This window comes from Bos mutus, chromosome 16 (assembly GCF_027580195.1).
Source record: "Bos mutus isolate GX-2022 chromosome 16, NWIPB_WYAK_1.1, whole genome shotgun sequence".
Classification (NCBI taxonomy): Eukaryota; Metazoa; Chordata; class Mammalia; order Artiodactyla; family Bovidae; genus Bos; species Bos mutus.
This window is the reverse complement of record NC_091632.1, coordinates 29,678,493-29,695,645: the sequence shown is the minus strand read 5'-3', so window position 1 is coordinate 29,695,645 and position 17,153 is coordinate 29,678,493. Positions and strand designations below refer to the sequence as shown.

At 47.4% G+C, this 17,153-nt stretch overlaps 1 protein-coding gene across 4 annotated transcripts in view; it reads right to left on the bottom strand.

Moving 5' to 3' along the window:
* Positions 1-16,938, bottom strand: part of KIAA0040 (KIAA0040 ortholog) — a 39,882-nt gene extending 22,944 nt beyond the window's left edge. For all 4 annotated transcript variants that reach the window (XM_070384890.1, XM_070384889.1, XM_070384891.1 and 1 more), the window contains exon 1: positions 16,486-16,938. The gene's annotated coding sequence lies outside the window, so the exon portion shown is untranslated. The remainder of the gene's footprint in view (positions 1-16,485) is intronic.
* Positions 16,939-17,153: the final 215 nt, after the last annotated feature.

The following is a 17,153-nucleotide window of genomic DNA, read 5'->3' as shown; positions in this document are numbered from 1 at the left end:
AAATAATACAAGCAATTAAAGTCTAAGATAAATATCAGAAAGTGCCAAAATGCATGCACAGTTAGAAGGGAGAGTGATGGTTGTTGGCTTAGGTTTTAAGGAAGAGGCAGCCTGGAGGAGATGGAGGTTGTGTAGGGCCCCTGTACTGGGTGTAATCACATTGAGGATTGGACATTCGAGTGAGAGAAGGGAAGCTAGGCTGAGCTGGATGGGATGGGAAAGCAAGAGCTGGGGTACTGAGGCCAGCACGTGCAGAGTTTGGGACTGGGAAGGCAGTGAAGAAACCTCTTGAGAAAGGTGGGTGAGATTTCAGGGGGCTTGGAAGGCTCAGCAGAGGTTTGGTGTAACAGGAAAGCCCTGAATGTTGGTGAGCAGGAGAGACGTAGCAATGTCAATGTTTCATTCTCTCACCTGATCCCTCCGGTAATTCAAAGTATGCCTTGGCCACAGCAGGATTAAGGGCCACCCTGGGCTCATGGGCAGTCTGCCCTAACCAGCCAGGCTTGGTAATCACAAATATTACAATTAAAAAAATAACTTTTATTAATAGCGTACTTTCTCCCTTAGACAATATCCGATTATGAACTGAAATGAAATATCACCAAACCAATCAGAAAGAAACTGTGATTTATTTCCTGATCCCTTGGGAAGGGAGGCAGAGGGGAGGGGGGAAAAACCGTGGTGCAATCACTTCTCCAGTCTTAAAACTGATGCCTGAGTGGGTTTGAATTTATTTATGACTGGGGAAAGTCCTAGCATAGACCCTGCACTTATAACTCATTTTAATTTTTTAACAACTTCTCTTCTGCAAACATTTCTTCATTAAATCCACTGTAACGTGAGAAGGGATGGGATTTCTTGCCCTATTTCACAGATGAATAAACTAAAGAACAGAAATGGGTGTTCAAAATTGGTTTAAAATTGCAAAGCTGGTCAGTGGCCAAGGGCAGAACAGGTTCCAGTTTTTCCATTTCCCAGCGTGATACTCTCCTGACTGTATTAACTCCCAAAAAGCTACAGGAGAGGAACCCACAATGGCAACCAGTCACTCTTCCAGTTTATAAAACCTTCCATTTCTCAGACTCCCTGAGATACGTGGGCCTTCCTGCTTTGGGGCCTCATGAAAGTGTCTTTATCTCAAATCCCCCCAACTCTCCCCCAATCCCACCTCAACCAGTACTCCCCAGTCTCCGGGTCCCTATGTGTTTAGTCTCAGCTGAAACAGCAGCCCCTTAGGAAACCTCCCACGACCTCATTAGAACCCCTGTCCTGTACCCTGTCACTGTCCCTGTACTGTCACCACAGCCCACAACCCACTTTAGAGTCACTGTTTATTTAATCACCTAACAAGATGTGAAACTTGTTTCCTTTCTAGACAGAATGTATTCTCACCTGTTCTGTTCTTGGAAAAATATTTGATGGGACATGTTCTTGGAAAATATTTGTACCTGTTTTGTTCTTGGAAAATATTTGTTGAATTAGAGAATGACCATATTTCTAAATGAGGAAACTGAAGTTCACTGAAATTCAATGAGTTGCCCAAGGTCTCACAGCCAATCGTGGCAGACATGGCAGTTCTTCTGCCCCTAAATATCTAGGGCTCATTCGCTGGTTTCTGAGTTTGCACCCAGCATTGTGGCCACGCAGAAGATACTCAGGAAAAGAAAAAAAAAAAAAAATCTACCGATTGGAATTTCAGTATTTGGGGTTTGGAGAATTCATTCAACCTGGGCTCAGATGCCAGATAGCCGGGGGCATTCCAGACTGCAGGCACACTCTGCAGGCCTTTTTTGGTGACTGGCTACTTTTGGATCTCCAGTGAGGCTGTCAGTGCCAGAAAGCAGAAATGACAGCAGTGAGACCTGACTTCCAAAGATCGCTGGCCTCAAATGGATACGGGCCTTTGCCTCACAGGAGGCCATACTGAATATTATAAATCGCATGAGAGTGAGGCTATTGCCATGCTTTTGGAAAGCCCCAGTTGGCTGTGTTCCTGACACATTTTGCTGTCAGGAATTGCTAACATTGCATTTGGTAATTCTCAGACGCCAAGTCAACGGAGTAGCGAAAGTGTGTGTTACATTCAGCGTCTCAGTGCCTCACTGGTATTACTGCAAAAAGTTCTCCCTGTTTTTTTTCCTCAGAAAGAGGAACTCCTTTGGCTGGCTTTTTACTTCCTTCCCTGAGCCTGGGTAGTCGACACAATTGAGTCCAACGAGGCCAGGGAACTGCCCTTTCCCCTCTCTATGGCCCACGGTTCAATACAGTTCACATCCGTTGAGAACCTACTGTGCGCACAAGGAGCTTCTTTTTTCTAAGGCTCTCCCAGCTAATCTGCCTAACAAGACGTGAAACTTGCTGCCAACCTCCTGGGTAAGGGATTCCAAACTAAAGACACAGAGTGTGAATCAAGGAATTTATTTTTTGCCTGGGAAATGGATGAGCACAGGGGAACAGTGAAGCATGACTAGTTAAATGTCCCAAGGGAAACGCAAGCACATGGTTATGGGAGCAGCACGAAGGAAGCTGTTCATTCCAATGAGGGAATCTAGGCAAGGCTTCGAGGAGGGTAGGATTTGAAATGGCACCTGCTGGGAGAATGGGATGATTAAATGCAGTGAGGATGAGAATGAAGGGATTCCAGGCTGTTCAAGAAAGCACAGCTGGCTCAAAGAAAGAAGCCAATCAAGGTGGCCCAGGCATCGGGCCCAGATCTGGAGAGTTTGAATCTGCCACTGTTACCATGGCAACAAACAGCTCACTCTCCCAGCCAGCTGCTCTAATCCATGGCATTCCAGGCAACAGCTTGGCCCAAGGTGAGGGTTCCTAAAGCTGTGGCCTGAGGAGAAGAGATGCTACTGGGAGACTTGCTCTCCCTCTTCACCTCCTTCCTTATTCTGACTTGAATGTCCAAGGACAGAGCAGGGGTAACAAGATGATGCACTGGGCCAAGGACCTGCCCAGGGGTTGTTTTTCATGTTTAACCATGAAAGCAGATTATTGCGTGAGAAAATCTGAGTGGCTAGTCAGTTTTCTGCCTCCTTCCCTCTCAACTCCAAACATGCTTTATTTCTTTGTATATTCTTAAATGTGTGGATAATCCCAAATTCCAATCTGGGGCCATGAGGGTAACCAAAGTCAGTTCCAGCTGGCCTAAGATCAAAGAGATTGCTCCAAATGGCAACCCATTCCAGTATTCTTGCTGGGAAATCCCATGGACAGAGGAGCCTGGCAGGCTACAGCCCATGGAGTCGAAGAGTCAGACACAACTGAGCAGTTAAACAACAACAACAACTCTTTCATACACACACACACACACACACACACTCACTCACTCAGTTAGCCTACCCATGTAACAGTACTATTAACATTTAGCCCAAGGTTGGTGGAAACCAAATGAGTTTTTTGTGTAAGAAGGGCAACCTGAGATCATAGGCTGCAAGCTGGAAGCCTGTGAGGTAGATGTGGTCAGTGAAGAGAGGTCGGTTGAGACACAACTTCCAGCGAGTCCTGTAGGGATTCCCACACTACCTGTGTTACTCTCTCAGGTGGACCAGCTTGGGTCAAAGGCTGTTTGCCCTCCTCCATTCACTAGCTGTCTGACCTAGGAAAGTCCCTCTACCCCTCTGTCCCTCAGATATAAAAGAATAATCAGAATAGACCCTCTGCCATTGAATTGTTATGGAAATCAGATGAGTTGAATCATCTTTGTCATGTGGCTAAAGCAGCGCCTGGCCCACATTCCATAAATGTTAGTTTTATCTGTCAGGCCCCGTGGGTGTTGAGCTTGTGACCCCTGCTGTAATCCAGCAGTGGGGAGTTCAAGGATGCAGAAGGGACCACAGTGATTGATGACTCCCGTGTGTAGTATGGCAAGATGCCTTTGGGTGTCCTGGGCACAGCCCATGAGGAATGCTTTGGCCTATAAAACTAGAGCAAACTCTGACCTATGTGTACTGAACAGCCCTCAGCAGACAGGGCAAGAAAAAGAAGAATTTAGTGACCTGGGGACTTATTCTGGAATCACAGTTACATAGAGATCATCACAGTTGAACATTTCTGTCCCTCTCCTACCTACCTCCCTGACAATGAATGTAAGATACTGTGGATACTTACGTAGTCTTCCTATTGTATACTTGTGGTACAGATGCTGTTCATATCCACTTTTCCACTTGATGTAGACTATTTGAGAGGTTTTTCCTCTAGGAATCCCCCATGCCTAGTTCAGTGTTGGTACATGGTAGATGCTCAATAAATGCTTGTCGATTGGTTAGTGAACCAACTGAATGGTTATGGGTTTGGGAGAGCTGAGAGTGTCTGTGTGAGGCTGTATGTTACCTCCTCCAGGTCAGGGTGCCCACAGTCATCCCTGGGAACCTGAACCCTCATATCTCCATGAGCTTTGGAGTGGCCTCGGCAGGGCCAGGTCAAGGTGCTATAACACAGTAGGGCTGCAGCAGTGGAGGGACCAGGACTGGGGCCTGTGCAGAACAAGAAGACCTTGCTTTCACAGTTGGGGAGGAACCCAGAGTAGCAGCTTATGACTTAGCTAAGTTGAGCCTGTGAAGAACAAGAAGACCTTAGCTAAGTTGAGCCTGAAGAGCCAGCCAAGCAGGGGTGAAGCAGATGTTGGGGATGCTGCGAGTGGCACAGTCCAGAGCCTGGGTGGTGGGCAAGGAAACGGTGGCACCTGCAAGCAGAGATCCCAGGACAGGCTCTAATTCCCAGGGTTGGGGGAGGCTGTTTCTTCCACCTCTAGATGAGGGGGCATGACTGCGGCTGGGCTGGGCTGAGCTGGGCAGCTTCCTAGGAATAGGCAGAGGGTCCCTGCAGGTGGGACCTGTGCCTGGTTTTGGTTTTTAAATTCCCCCACAGCCTCCAGGAAAGTGTTTGACACACACAAAGACTTTAAAGAAATGTGTATGAGAAAAAAATGAAGCCAGAGGGATTTCCTGGTGGTCCAGTGGTTAAGAAATCTTCCTGCCAGTGCAGAGGACACAGGATCGATCCCTAGTCTGGGAAGATCTGGTCTGGGGCAACTAAGCCCATGCATCACAATTACTGAGCCCGTGCTCTAGAGCCTGTGAGCTGCAACTACTGAAGCCTGTGCACCTGGAGCCCAGGCTCCACAACGAAAGAAGCCACAGCAATGAGAAGTCTGCGCACTTCTCTTCTTCTCTTCTTCAATGAATTGCCTCTTCTCACCACAACAAGAGAATGCCCATATACCAAAGAGGACCCAGCGTGGCCCAGCGTAAATAAATAAATAAAATGCAACCAGAGCCAGGCTGGGACAGCTTCTGCCTTCTAAAGCAAGGCCAGCAGGGCTCCCAAGAGTTTTTACAACTCTTCTTTTGTAACAGAGGGGCTGAATGTGAACCAGGGAAGGTAGGTGAGGGCCGAATCTCACTGAAAACCCCTGGGAAAGAGGAGCAGGGATTACCCACCGGGGAGAGTAGAGATCTTTCCACCAGGCTGCTGCTGCTTGTCCCTGTAGGCCGAGGTGAACTGCCTCAGATATGAGATAGCCATGAGTTTGGAAGTCTTGATGCAATAACTCAACCCTGAGATGAAGCGGAGAACTTTGAGTTTCAGAAAGTGGTTTAGCAGTTCATTCCGTGTCTGTTCCAGGATCCCAGGCACCTCTACAGGCTCCTCACCTGGGCACGGGGAGATGTCTTCACAGCCTTGCCCCTCTCCCCACCCTGCTCCCCACCTTCTCTTGTCTCCTGATGTTTTCAGACTGAGAGAACAAAGAAAGCTGTTCTAGACCTCTCCTCATCTCCTTTCCCTCGTACCTGGGCCACAGCTGCTTATTTCTTTCTTTATTTTTGGCTGGGTCTTCGCTGCTGCTCAGCCTGTTCCCTAGTTGTGGCGAGTGGGGTCTACACTGTGGTTGTGGTGTGGACTTCTTGTGGTGCTTCTCGTGTCGTGGAGCACAGGCTCAGAAGTTGTGGTGCACAGGTTTAGTTGCTCTGCAGAATGTGGAATCTTTCCATACTGGGGGTGGAACCCATGTCTTCTGCATGGGCAGGTGGATTCTTTACCACTGAGCCACCAGGGAAGCCCCCACAGCTGTTTCAAGAAAGCAAATGAGTGGAGTCTCAGGCATTGCAGTCCTGCAGCAGCATGACAGGGCCTGGAAGTTTCATCTGCAGAAGCACATATGTTTATTAACCTGTGTGTAATGAGCAGCTACTGTGTGCCAGACACTGGGCACAAGGAATGATGAACTGGTGGTGCCAAAGGAGGATGGGGGAGGGTCCAGCCTCACCAAGTGGCACAAAAGCTCATTTACTTATAAATGAAATAATAACAGGAACTTAGATTTTGTCTCCTCTGGTAAGTCTGTCACCTAAGAGCTGGGCTAAGCGTATTTCCTCCCTATTGTCACACCTGTCATAGCACTGGTCACACTGTATTATAACTGCGTCTTTATCCATCTGCCAAAGCGGACCGTAACAGAACAGCTTCTGATTCATCACTGGTGGCAGTTGCAGTTTCTTTGTAGGAGAGGCTTATCAATAACACTCTGGAGCCAGAGGAAGAGAACTTAACTCTTGGTAGAGGCCTCAGTTTTCCTCCTATGTCAAATAGGTATTATAGTTGGACTATGAGGATTAAGTGAGAGCGAGGATATGACTTTCTTAATGCAATGCCTGGCACATAAACAGTCCTCCAGAAATGCTGCTGGTGTTACCTTTTGCTTACTACTTAACCGCGCCAAGAAGGATTTGTAGTTTACCCAAATATTTTCTTTTTTTATAATTTATTTACTTTTTGACTGTGCTGGGCTTTTGTTGCTGCACGCAGGCTTTCTCTAGTTGCAGAGAGTAGGGGCTATCCTCCAGCTGTGGTACACAGGCTTCTCATGGCAGCGGTTTCTCTCGTTGCAGAGCACAGGTTCTAGGCGCACAGGCTTCAGTAGCTGTGGCGTGTGGGCTCAGTAGCGGCAGCTCATGGGCTCTAGAGCATGGGTTCATAGTCGTGCTGCACAGGCTTAGTTGCTCTGCGGCACGTGGAATCTTCTTGGACTCGGAATCGAACCTATGTCTCCTGCATTGGCAGGTGGATTCTTAATCACTGCACCACCGGGGAAGTCCCCCAAATATTTTCTATCTCAAGCATCCAAATAACTCTGCATCTCTAGGACAACAAGAAGCAGAGTTTAATATCTTTCCTTAAAGCATAAGATCAAAGACAACAAACAAGGGACCAGGTGTGGGAAAGCATGCCACTTCATATGCCTCTTATCCTCAAGAAAGGAAGTGAATTTACATCTGCTGATTAAAATGTTAGAGAAAACAGTTTGATGGTTCCTCAAAAAGTTACACATAGAGTTACCCAATGATCTAAAAATTCTACTCCTAGGTATCTACCCAGAACAATTGAAAATAGGTACTCAAACAAATCCTTGTACTTACATGTTCATAACAGCACTATTCACAATAGCCAAAAGATAGAAACAACCCAAGCGTTTATCAACAGATGAACAGTTAAACAAATTATAGTAAATACACAGAATGAATAATTATTCAGCCACAAAGAGCACGAAGCACCAGGAAAGGCTAAAACGTGAATGAACCTTGAAAACATTAAGCTAAATGAAAGAAGCCAGACACAAAAGGGCATACATTTATAGGAACTATCAGAACAGATAAATCCATAAATGCAGATTGCCAGGAGCTGGGAAGAGGGAGCAATAAGGGGTAACTGCTTAATAGGTCTGGGGTTTATTTTGCAATGACAAAAATATTTTGGAACTAGAGGTGGTGATGCTATTAATACAGCATTGTGAATGTACTATGGGCTTCCCTTGTGGCTCAGATGGTAAAGAATCCTCCAGCAATGCAAGAGACCCAGGTTCAATCCCTGGGTCAGGAAGATCCCCTGGAGAAGGAAATGGCTACCCATTCTAGTATTCTTGCCAGGAAAATTCCATGGACAGAGGAGCCTGCTGGGCTACAGTCCATGGAATCACAAGAGTCAGACATGACTGAGCAACTAAAACTTTCAATCAATCCCTTTTGTGAATGTACTATATGCCACTGAATTGTTCACATTAAAATGATTTTCTGTAATGTGAATTTCACTTCCATAAAAAAATGGGAGGAGATAATACAAAATTTCTTGAAAGCTGATAGATGATAAATGGAAAACAATGGTATAGTTTCTATTATTAAGGTTTAAGAAGTATAACATTGTTGATTTGATTATCTTTTTGGTGTGTATGTATTCATTCCCTCCAGTACCAAATACTGAATGACCACATACCTCAGTGGTTGAAGTATTCCTTCTTGAAAGAATAATTTATTTTTTTAAAACATCTGAAGACTTATTCCTGGAAAATGTCAGTCAGGAGCATCAGACCTTCTTCCCCATGTGTCACATGCCCTGTGACTGTGTCCCTTCCTCTTGTCCCAGAGAAGGTGGGGGAAATGCAGTATTTCTACCTGAACATGAGATATTCTTTCCACACCCTGCTGTGGAAACCTGTGCCATCTATCCACTGAAGACACAGTAAAAATCAGCTCTTTCCTCAGAGGGGTCAATAATATTTCCCTGCAAAACTGCACAAACACAGTAGTTGGACAGCAGCGAGTGTCCTAAGGCACCCGGCACATCATTGCTTTTCTCTTGAGTCAGAGAAGGCGTTGGGCCAAACATCCTGCAGGGAAGGCTCTGAGTTTCTCTTCTGGAAACCAGGAGCACTCTGAGCAAGCAGGTCATGTCTGGGTGGTACGCTGTGCCTGTGCGTTCCCCTCTCCCTGGGAAGTCTCATTATGGGATAGGGTGGGTCACTCACGTAATGAGTCTGGAGGTTTTCATCTAGGCCATGGCTGTCACTGCTCTGGCAACTGCCGCTTGGCAGACTGTGGGCCTTGGGCAGGAGGGGATGTTTCAGGTTAGGACTGGAAGGTGGAGTGAGGGAGGTGAAGGTGGGAGCCATCAGTCAAGAATCAGAAAGGAGCCCGACAGATGAGGTGCATCTGCAGGGCTGGCCCTGACAGTGGTGTGTTCTCTTCCAGCCCCACTGCTTCTCCCCAGCAGAACATAAACAACCATGATATGCTTGATGTGCTGGTAGAGCAGCCTGGTGGGGATGGGGGGAGGGAGCAGTGGCTGTCACTTTTGTATGCCTCAAGGTCTTAGCACCACGATTCAACCAATAGCTATGGAGTGCCTAGTGTGCACACTGCAGATCTGTGAGAGCAAGAAAAGTTGGGTGGACATGTGTTTACTCCCTGTCCCTGATCACTGGGAAAGTCACTGTGACCCCAGCTCCTGGGGGATTTTGGGCCAGTGTGCCTGAGAGGCTCCCTGGAGCCCTGGACTGCTATGGAGCCTTTACAGCAGAGGGGCTTTTGAAAGCTGGTGCTTTGTCTCTTTGATGAATCTGCAGAGGGACTTAGGATCAGAAATTTTGAAAGGACACAGCCCCAGGATCTCAGAGGCTCCTGGCTCATGTGCAGCTTTCCTCTTATTTAAGGTGGCCACAGTCACATCTCATTTAGGTTAAGACCCAGCATGTGCACTGCATGCCATTCTGCTCCCATGACACTAAAGCTAATTGAATGTCCCAGTTTCTCCTGCCTAATTCTCTGCTCTAAACCCTTGCCTCCACACCCATCTCTAAACCTATGTACCCCCAACTTTTGACAATAGAAGACTAAAAGTATTAATATTATTACGTCCAACTATCCTTATTGCTGAGGGCTTCCCTGGTGGCTCAGCTGGTAAAAAATCTGCCTGCAATGCAGAAGACCTGAGTTCAATCTCTGGGTTGGGAAGGTCCCCTGGAGAAGGGAAAGGCTCCCCACTCCAGTATTCTGGCCTGGAGAATTCCATGAACTGTATAGTCCATGGGGTCACAAAGAACTGGACACAACTGAGCGATTTTACATCCTTATTGCTATTATATTTTTCCCCTCTCTCCTGCCAATTGTCTTTTCTAACTTGCCTGGAAAACTAAACGAAGTTGTAGATGGGCTTTCCTTAAGCTTATCCAGCTTGAAATCAGGCTTGTATTTAAGAAGAATAAAAGTCTACTGAAAAACATCCCAAGAGGAATGAGTTATAGACAGTTGAGAGCAAGGCTTGCTCTTTGTTAAAAAGAGAAAGACAGTTGAGAGTCTGCAATGACTTACAAATCTTCAGTTCTGATCAAGAAACATGGCTGTGATTAGGTTTCCTTTCATTTTTTAGCAACAAATTCCATGGAGCAGTTTGCTTACAAGCGTGGGAGGAAGCCTCTTCCCAGGGCTGGGATTCGGGTCGGTCGCTACCACAGTCCCTTGGGAGTTACCCTCAGAAAGGAATCCTGTGTTTGGGTGGAGTTTGTTTGGGAGCTCAGCTACCCTTGCCTGGTCTCCCACTCACGTCCCCAGGTTGTGCTCTGCTCAGATGGCTCAGGCTGATGCTGGGGACATGTCGGAAACCTGAGCTGCTCGGTATCCCTGGGGACTGTCTATCCAAAACTGTGCTGCAGATTTTCCTTCCACTGTTTTGTCTCTTCTGTGCCTGTGATGAGTCTCATGAGTTCCTGTGATTCACTTACAGCCTTTCCACTGAACAGTGAGTTGACTATCATTTTGACGTGTAATGATGACCCAAAAATGGTCTGGTCTGGAAATAGTCTTCATGACAAGTTTCATGAAACACTAATAAATAGGTTTAATAATTCAAAAAGACATATGTACCCCAATGTTTATTGTAGCACTATATACAATAGCCAGGACATGGAAGCAACCTAGATATGCATCAACAGAGGAAGGGATAATGAAGTTGTGGTACATATATACAATGGAATATTACTCAGCCATAAAAAGGAGTGAATGTGAGTCAGTTGAATTGAGGTGGATGAACTTAGAGTCTGTTATACAGAGTGAAGTAAGTCAGAAAGAGAAAAACAAATATCGTCTATTAAGGCATAAATATGGAATCTAGAAAAATGGTACTGATGAACCTATTTGCAGGGCAGGAACCGAGATGCAGACACAGAGACTTGTGGACACAGTGGGGGAGGAGAGGGTGGGATGCACTGAGAGTAACACTGACATATATACACTCCCATGTGTAAAACAGATACAGGAAACTGCTATGTAACACAGGGAGCTCAACCTGGGACCTAGAGGGATGGGACGGCGGTGGGTGGGACAGAGGCTTAAGAAGGAGGGGATAGATACTTTTGGCTGATTCGCATTGTTGTATGGCAGAAACCAACACAACATCGCAAGCAGTTATCCTCTAATTAAAAAAAAAAGATTAAGAAAAAAAAAAAACCCAAACAAACCAGATTTTAGTTCATTAAGGCACCCAGTACTGTATCCCTTCTTGAGGGAATCTCTGGGAATTCTTAAGAACAGTTTGAGGCTTGACACTGATGAAACAGAAGGCTGGGGTGTGGTAGAGAGACTGCTGTAAAGGAGGAGTGTGTGTGTATGTATACTAGGTTGCTTCAGTTGTGTCCAACTCTGTGAGACCCAGGCAAGAATACTGGAGTGGGGTGCCATGCTCTCCTCCAGGGGATCTTCCTGACCCAGGGATTGAACTTGAATCTCTTATGTCTAACCTGCATTGGCAGGTGGCTTCTTTACCACTAGCACCACCTGAGAAGCCCCTTAAAGGAGGGGCTGCTCCTGGTTATCCCCAGGGTTACTCCCAGGGGCCACTGGGGGGAGGATGCAGCCTTTAAGTACAATCTTTCCACTTCTCCCCTCTGCCAACCTGAGTGCCTGCCTGTGCCCCCGTGTGTGAGGCACAGAGGCCCAGGTGATAGAAACCCCAGAGAATGTTCACTGTGCGAGGACTTGGATGCTGGTTCCCCCATTAGCCAGCTGTTGACCCCAGCACACACTTCCCTCTCTTGAACTTTAGTTTGCTCATCTGTGAAGTGAGGGGGAGGGGCTGGCTCATCTCTAAAGTGTTTTTCCATTTGAAGTCTCTGAGTCTATGGTTACTTCCTTTTCTTCATTCAACAACCAGCCCCTATAAGAAGTCTGTTTATTTGAAAGTTCTAATGTTGGCATAAAACTTGAGCTTCACTAGGTTGGAATATGTCAGGCTTCTCTGGCTGGGAGACAGAAAAACCACAGAGACATCTAAGCCATTGAAAATGCTCGGATTCAGGGCTACTGCTGGTTCAACTAGCACACTGATGAGGATTACAGAAAAAAAAAGTGTCCCTTTTGGGTGGCCTCAGCTGCAAATGGGGTTGGTCTGTGCCTTAGTAAGTGGAATCCTGGCTGCTTTAGCCCTATGAGCTTCCAGGAGCTCTTGGTCAGTGTACAACCTGCATTCGCTTTAGGAGACCATTCACTTCTTTGGTCTTTGATCATGTTAGGTAAGGAGTAAAAAGAGAAGCAGATACCCATCACTGCTCTGATGGAAGGAGACTTCTATAATTATGGCCTTCAAATATTGGGCCTATGATACTGCCCAAATCCTACACCTACACAGCCCATCTGATTTGATGACTTCAAGGGGAAAGATTAGTAATAATAATAAAAGCCCCTTACATTTTTATAGAACCGACAATTTATATAGCACATTAAATGTACTTTCTTTTTCAATTTGATTCTGATCCTAACTATTGCCCTGGTGAGACATAATTATCCCCAATTTAAATGTAAAGGAAATGAAGCTGAGATATTCAAAGACTTGTGCAAGGGCAGCTAATAAGTGGTCAAGGCAAGAATTGAACTCATGTCTGTTCAGTTCCAAGTTCAAGGTGTTTTTTTCCTTCTGTACCAGCTCACATAAAATCCTGATCTGGGCATTGGCAGCCAGACCTAAAGGACCACTCTACAGAGGTTTAGAATTCATCTGAGAAAGTTGTCCTTCTTGTTTTAATGAAGGTAGGACTCTCCCACACAAGTGCCATGCCTTGACTTGGGGTATGAGTTCTGGGGAGATGGCCTGCAGATCTTACAATTCAACTAAAGTATTCAGTTCTCATGTCGGGGAGTGATTCCTGGGGATTGCTTGTTGGTTAAATGCATCCTCACCACCTGTGTGTTTGTTAACCCAGGGTTCTCACCAACATTTTAGGTATCATCCTGCAAGATAGCTGGGGGAAACCATGGTCGTCTCATGGGAGTCATATGGAAGTCAGTGTGTGATATGAAAATAAGATCTGTAGGCCATTACTGACCAATTCAAGACCCTTCAGGGTCAAGCGATCTCACTGAGTGTAATACAGTCCTGTTTATTTTCCTTCAACACTGCTTTTCTGCACAGCATCTGAGATAGTCGCATCAGAGCAACCTCTACGTCTCCTTGGGTTCCAGACCTGTGTACCCACTGCCTCCCATATATCTACACCCAGGCATCTCCTGAGTACATCCAACTTAAACATGTCTGAAGTGTTCAATGTTTTCTCCCAAACTCTGCTTCCCAAGTCCACTCCTCCTCCAGTTCACGTGGTTTCCATTACAAGCATCACAATGCACCTTCCCATCCCCAGCTCAACACCTTATAATCCTCCGTTCCATTCATTCCTCCTTAGCCACATTCACTTGGTCTCCAGGTACCTCTGACTCTACTTCCTAAACCACCAAAAGTCCATGCCCCTTTTCTCAGTTCCCTCTGCCATTCTCTTAGCTGAGGTCCTCCTTATTTCTGTTCCTTATCTCTCCAACCCGGCTTCCATCCGGCCATTAGTTCTCTCTCCAAACACAGATCTGACCATACTCTTTCCCTGTTTAAAAAATGAATTCCCACTGCCACAGGAAAGAGCTCATCATTCCTTGCATAGTAGTGTAATCTGCATTACCTGCAGCTCCCCCAACCTACCACTGAGTTTGCAGATGCTCTTTCCTTTGTCTGGAATACCCTTTTCCTGGGAATGCCTAATCATTTTCAACACCTGCTCATTCATCACTTCTGCAGGTGACCCCTGGGGGAGTTATTCACTCCCCCTTTGCATTGTTTCAGTATCCCATAGCTATGGCTATGATGATAGATACTATTTTTTTTATTTAAACTTTATTGTTTATTATTTTTGGCTGCCCCGGCTCTTTGTTGCTGTGTGAGGGCTTTCCAATTTCAGCAAGTGGGGGGTACTGTCTAGCTGCAGTGTGCCAGCTTCTTGCTGTAGTGGTTTCTCTTGTTGGGACTCTTGTGCCCTAGAGCACAGGCTCAGTGGTTGTGGCACATAGGCTTAGCTGCCCCATTGCATATGGAATCTTCCCAGACCAGAGATCAAACCCGTGTTCCCTGCATTGTCAGGCGGATTCTTATCCACTGTACCGGGGGTAACTATATTTTGTTTCTCTGTCTCATTTACCAGATTTCATGTCATCAGACAGAGAAGGCAATGGCAACCCACTCCAGTACTCTTGCCTGGAAAATCCCATGGACGGAGGAGCCTGGTGGGCTGCAGTCCATGGGGTCGCTAAGAGTCGGATATGACTGAGCGTCTTCACTTTCACTTTTCACTTTCGTGCATTGGAGAAAGAAATGGCAACCCACTCCAGTGTTCTTGCCTGGAGAATCCCAGGGACGGGGGAGCCTGGTGGGCTGCCGTCTATGGGGTCACAGAGTCGGGCACAACTGAAGCGATTTAGCAGCAGCAGCAGCATGTCCTCAGATACAAAAACTGTACCATTATCTTAGGCCCTGGCATATGGCCTACACGCAGTGAGCACAGTAACTCTGAATGAATGGATGGGATGGGTGTACATCTCTCTTTGATGAAATCAGTAACTCAGCTTGTTGCGTGTTCATTATTCTCTTGGGGTTAGTATTCAGGGGAGAGGGTGGAAAACATCCTTTCTCTACTCCACAGGTTTATTGTTGTTTAGTCTCTAAGTCATGTCCAACTCTTTTTTGACCCCATGGACTGTAGCCTGCCAGGCTCCTCTGTCCATGGGATTTCCCAGGTGAGAATACTGGGGTGGGTTGCCATTTCCTTCTCCAGGGGATCTTTCTGACCCAGGTATTGAACCCATGTCTCCTGCATTGGCAAGTGCATTCTTTACCACTGATCCACCAGGGAGGGGCTTCCCAAGTGGTGCTAGTGGTAAAGAACCCACCTGCTAATGCAGGAGGCATGAGAGATGCAAGTTCAATCCCTGGGTCAGGAAGATCCCCTGCAGTAGGAAATGGCAACCCACTCCAGGAGCCTGGTGGGCTACAGTCCATGGGGTTGCAAAGAGTCAAATACTACTGAAGCGACTTAGCACACACACACACACACACATGCATGAGCCACCAGGGAAGCCCATTCCATGGGTTAAATATTAACAAAGTTTGAAGGCTGGAGAAACATTTGGTTTTCAATGCATTTCTTTCCTAAAATTATATCTGGACTGGGGATGGGGAGCCAGAATCTCAGATAAAATGAAAGACTTGATCAGATTTTCAGTACATCTGCCTCCCCAGCCCAGCACTGGGCAACAGGTAGACACATCAGACCAGGAGGTTGATGGTGACATCTTTGCTGAATTCTGTAGGTGGAACTTGGAAACCATTAGAACCGAGGTTAGGAACAGCCTAGCATCAGTGCTGTCTTCAAATCCTGCTCCATATAAATCAAGGCTCTTCCCTTACCCAGCAGGACTTCAGAATGAGGGTCCCTTCAGATTACCTTCAGGTTCTTACGCACTTGAGCTGAGTGAATAAAACGCAACAGCTTTGGGAGAAAAGTGCTTCTCAGACGCTTAAGGGTACCACCCTTCCTCATTCAACAGAATTCTTGCAGCAAGTGGACTGCCAGTGTTCTCTGAGAAATTAAAGCCCTGCTTGTCTGCTTCAGTTTCCCTTTCGGTTGGGCAAGACTGGTGTTCCCACAAGTTAATGTCTATAGTTTATTTAACTCTATTACATAATGTATTCCTGTGAAGTTCTTCAAAACACTAGGGAACCAGGTCTCATTGTGTCCTCATTCAAGGGTGGGGAGGGGAGTAGAACCGGGACCCTTGAGAGAGGCAGAGAAGTTAGGTAGCAGTCTGGGTCACAGCAAATCCCCTGAGGCTCAGGAAATAGCAGAAAGGCTCCCATTCCAGCCCTGGCTCCAGGCCGTATTTTCCTTGTGGCCAGTTTCTTAGACCCCCTTGAAAATTCGGCTTCGCCTAGAACAATTTAGAAACCTGTGAGCCAGGGATGCTTTTTGGAGGGTCTCAGGTCTTGACTTCTTCTGTGGCAAACTGAATATCCCTCTGTCCCTTTCAAGCCGCTTCTGCTGGCAGCTGTTGTCAACTAGTCTGAGAACTCCACCCCAGACGCGGCTAGGAACCCATGTGGACTCAGCCCAGAAGCAGATGTAAGACTGCTGAGAATCCTTGCAAAGCGGGCGTGGGGGAACCCTGGAAGTGAGGGGCAAGAAGCTGTTTGGAAACGATCTTCAAATTTCACTGATCTCTGGGGTTGGACATCCTTCTAGAGGCAAGGAGTAGGAAGTCCCCTTGCCAAAGGAAGGCAACTTAAAAAGTATTTAAACACACACACACAGAGACAACCACCACACAAACTCTTGAGACTCACCTTTGAGTCCCACCAGAGGGCTTCTTGCAGGCGCGGTCGCCCGGGGATCCGCCGGGTGCCGCCCCAGCGAAGGCGGCCGAGGTCCCGGGTGTCTCCTCGGAAGCCCCTGCGGGTCCCGCGCGGTCCTGGCCCGGAGGGGAGGGTCAGCGGGGGCCGCCCTGCGCCGCGCGTACCTGCCGCCGGTGGCGAGAAAGGCGCCCTCTGTGTCCCCTGCCCTCCCGTGGGCGGACGCTTCGCATTTTTGAGGTTTCACTCCACTCCGTCGTCCTGTCCCTGATGTCAGAGTCTCGACTTCCTGAATCAGACTCGCTACCCCTCGCGCGTCTTGGGCTCGGCCCACACCCTCCACCCCGGGCCCGGGCCCGCGGAGGACTGGTGCCCTTGGACTTGGGCGCACACGGCCCGGACGTGCCCTCCTGCCAGGGCTTCCCGCCGGCTACCCCCGTCCCCGCCCCGCCCTTACGTGTCGGTGCCCCGGCCGTCCCGGAACACGCCTCCTGCGGGACACAGCCGCTCCCCTGCCTGCCTGCGGAACCAACCAGTCCCTCAGTGGCTTTCAGGGACGGAACAAAGTTCCCAGAGACCTGAGACCTATTTGGGAGGGAAAGTGGGCTTAAGTGAAAACAGCCCAGCCCTTCCTAATGGAGCAGCCTTCTTGGAGAGAGGGT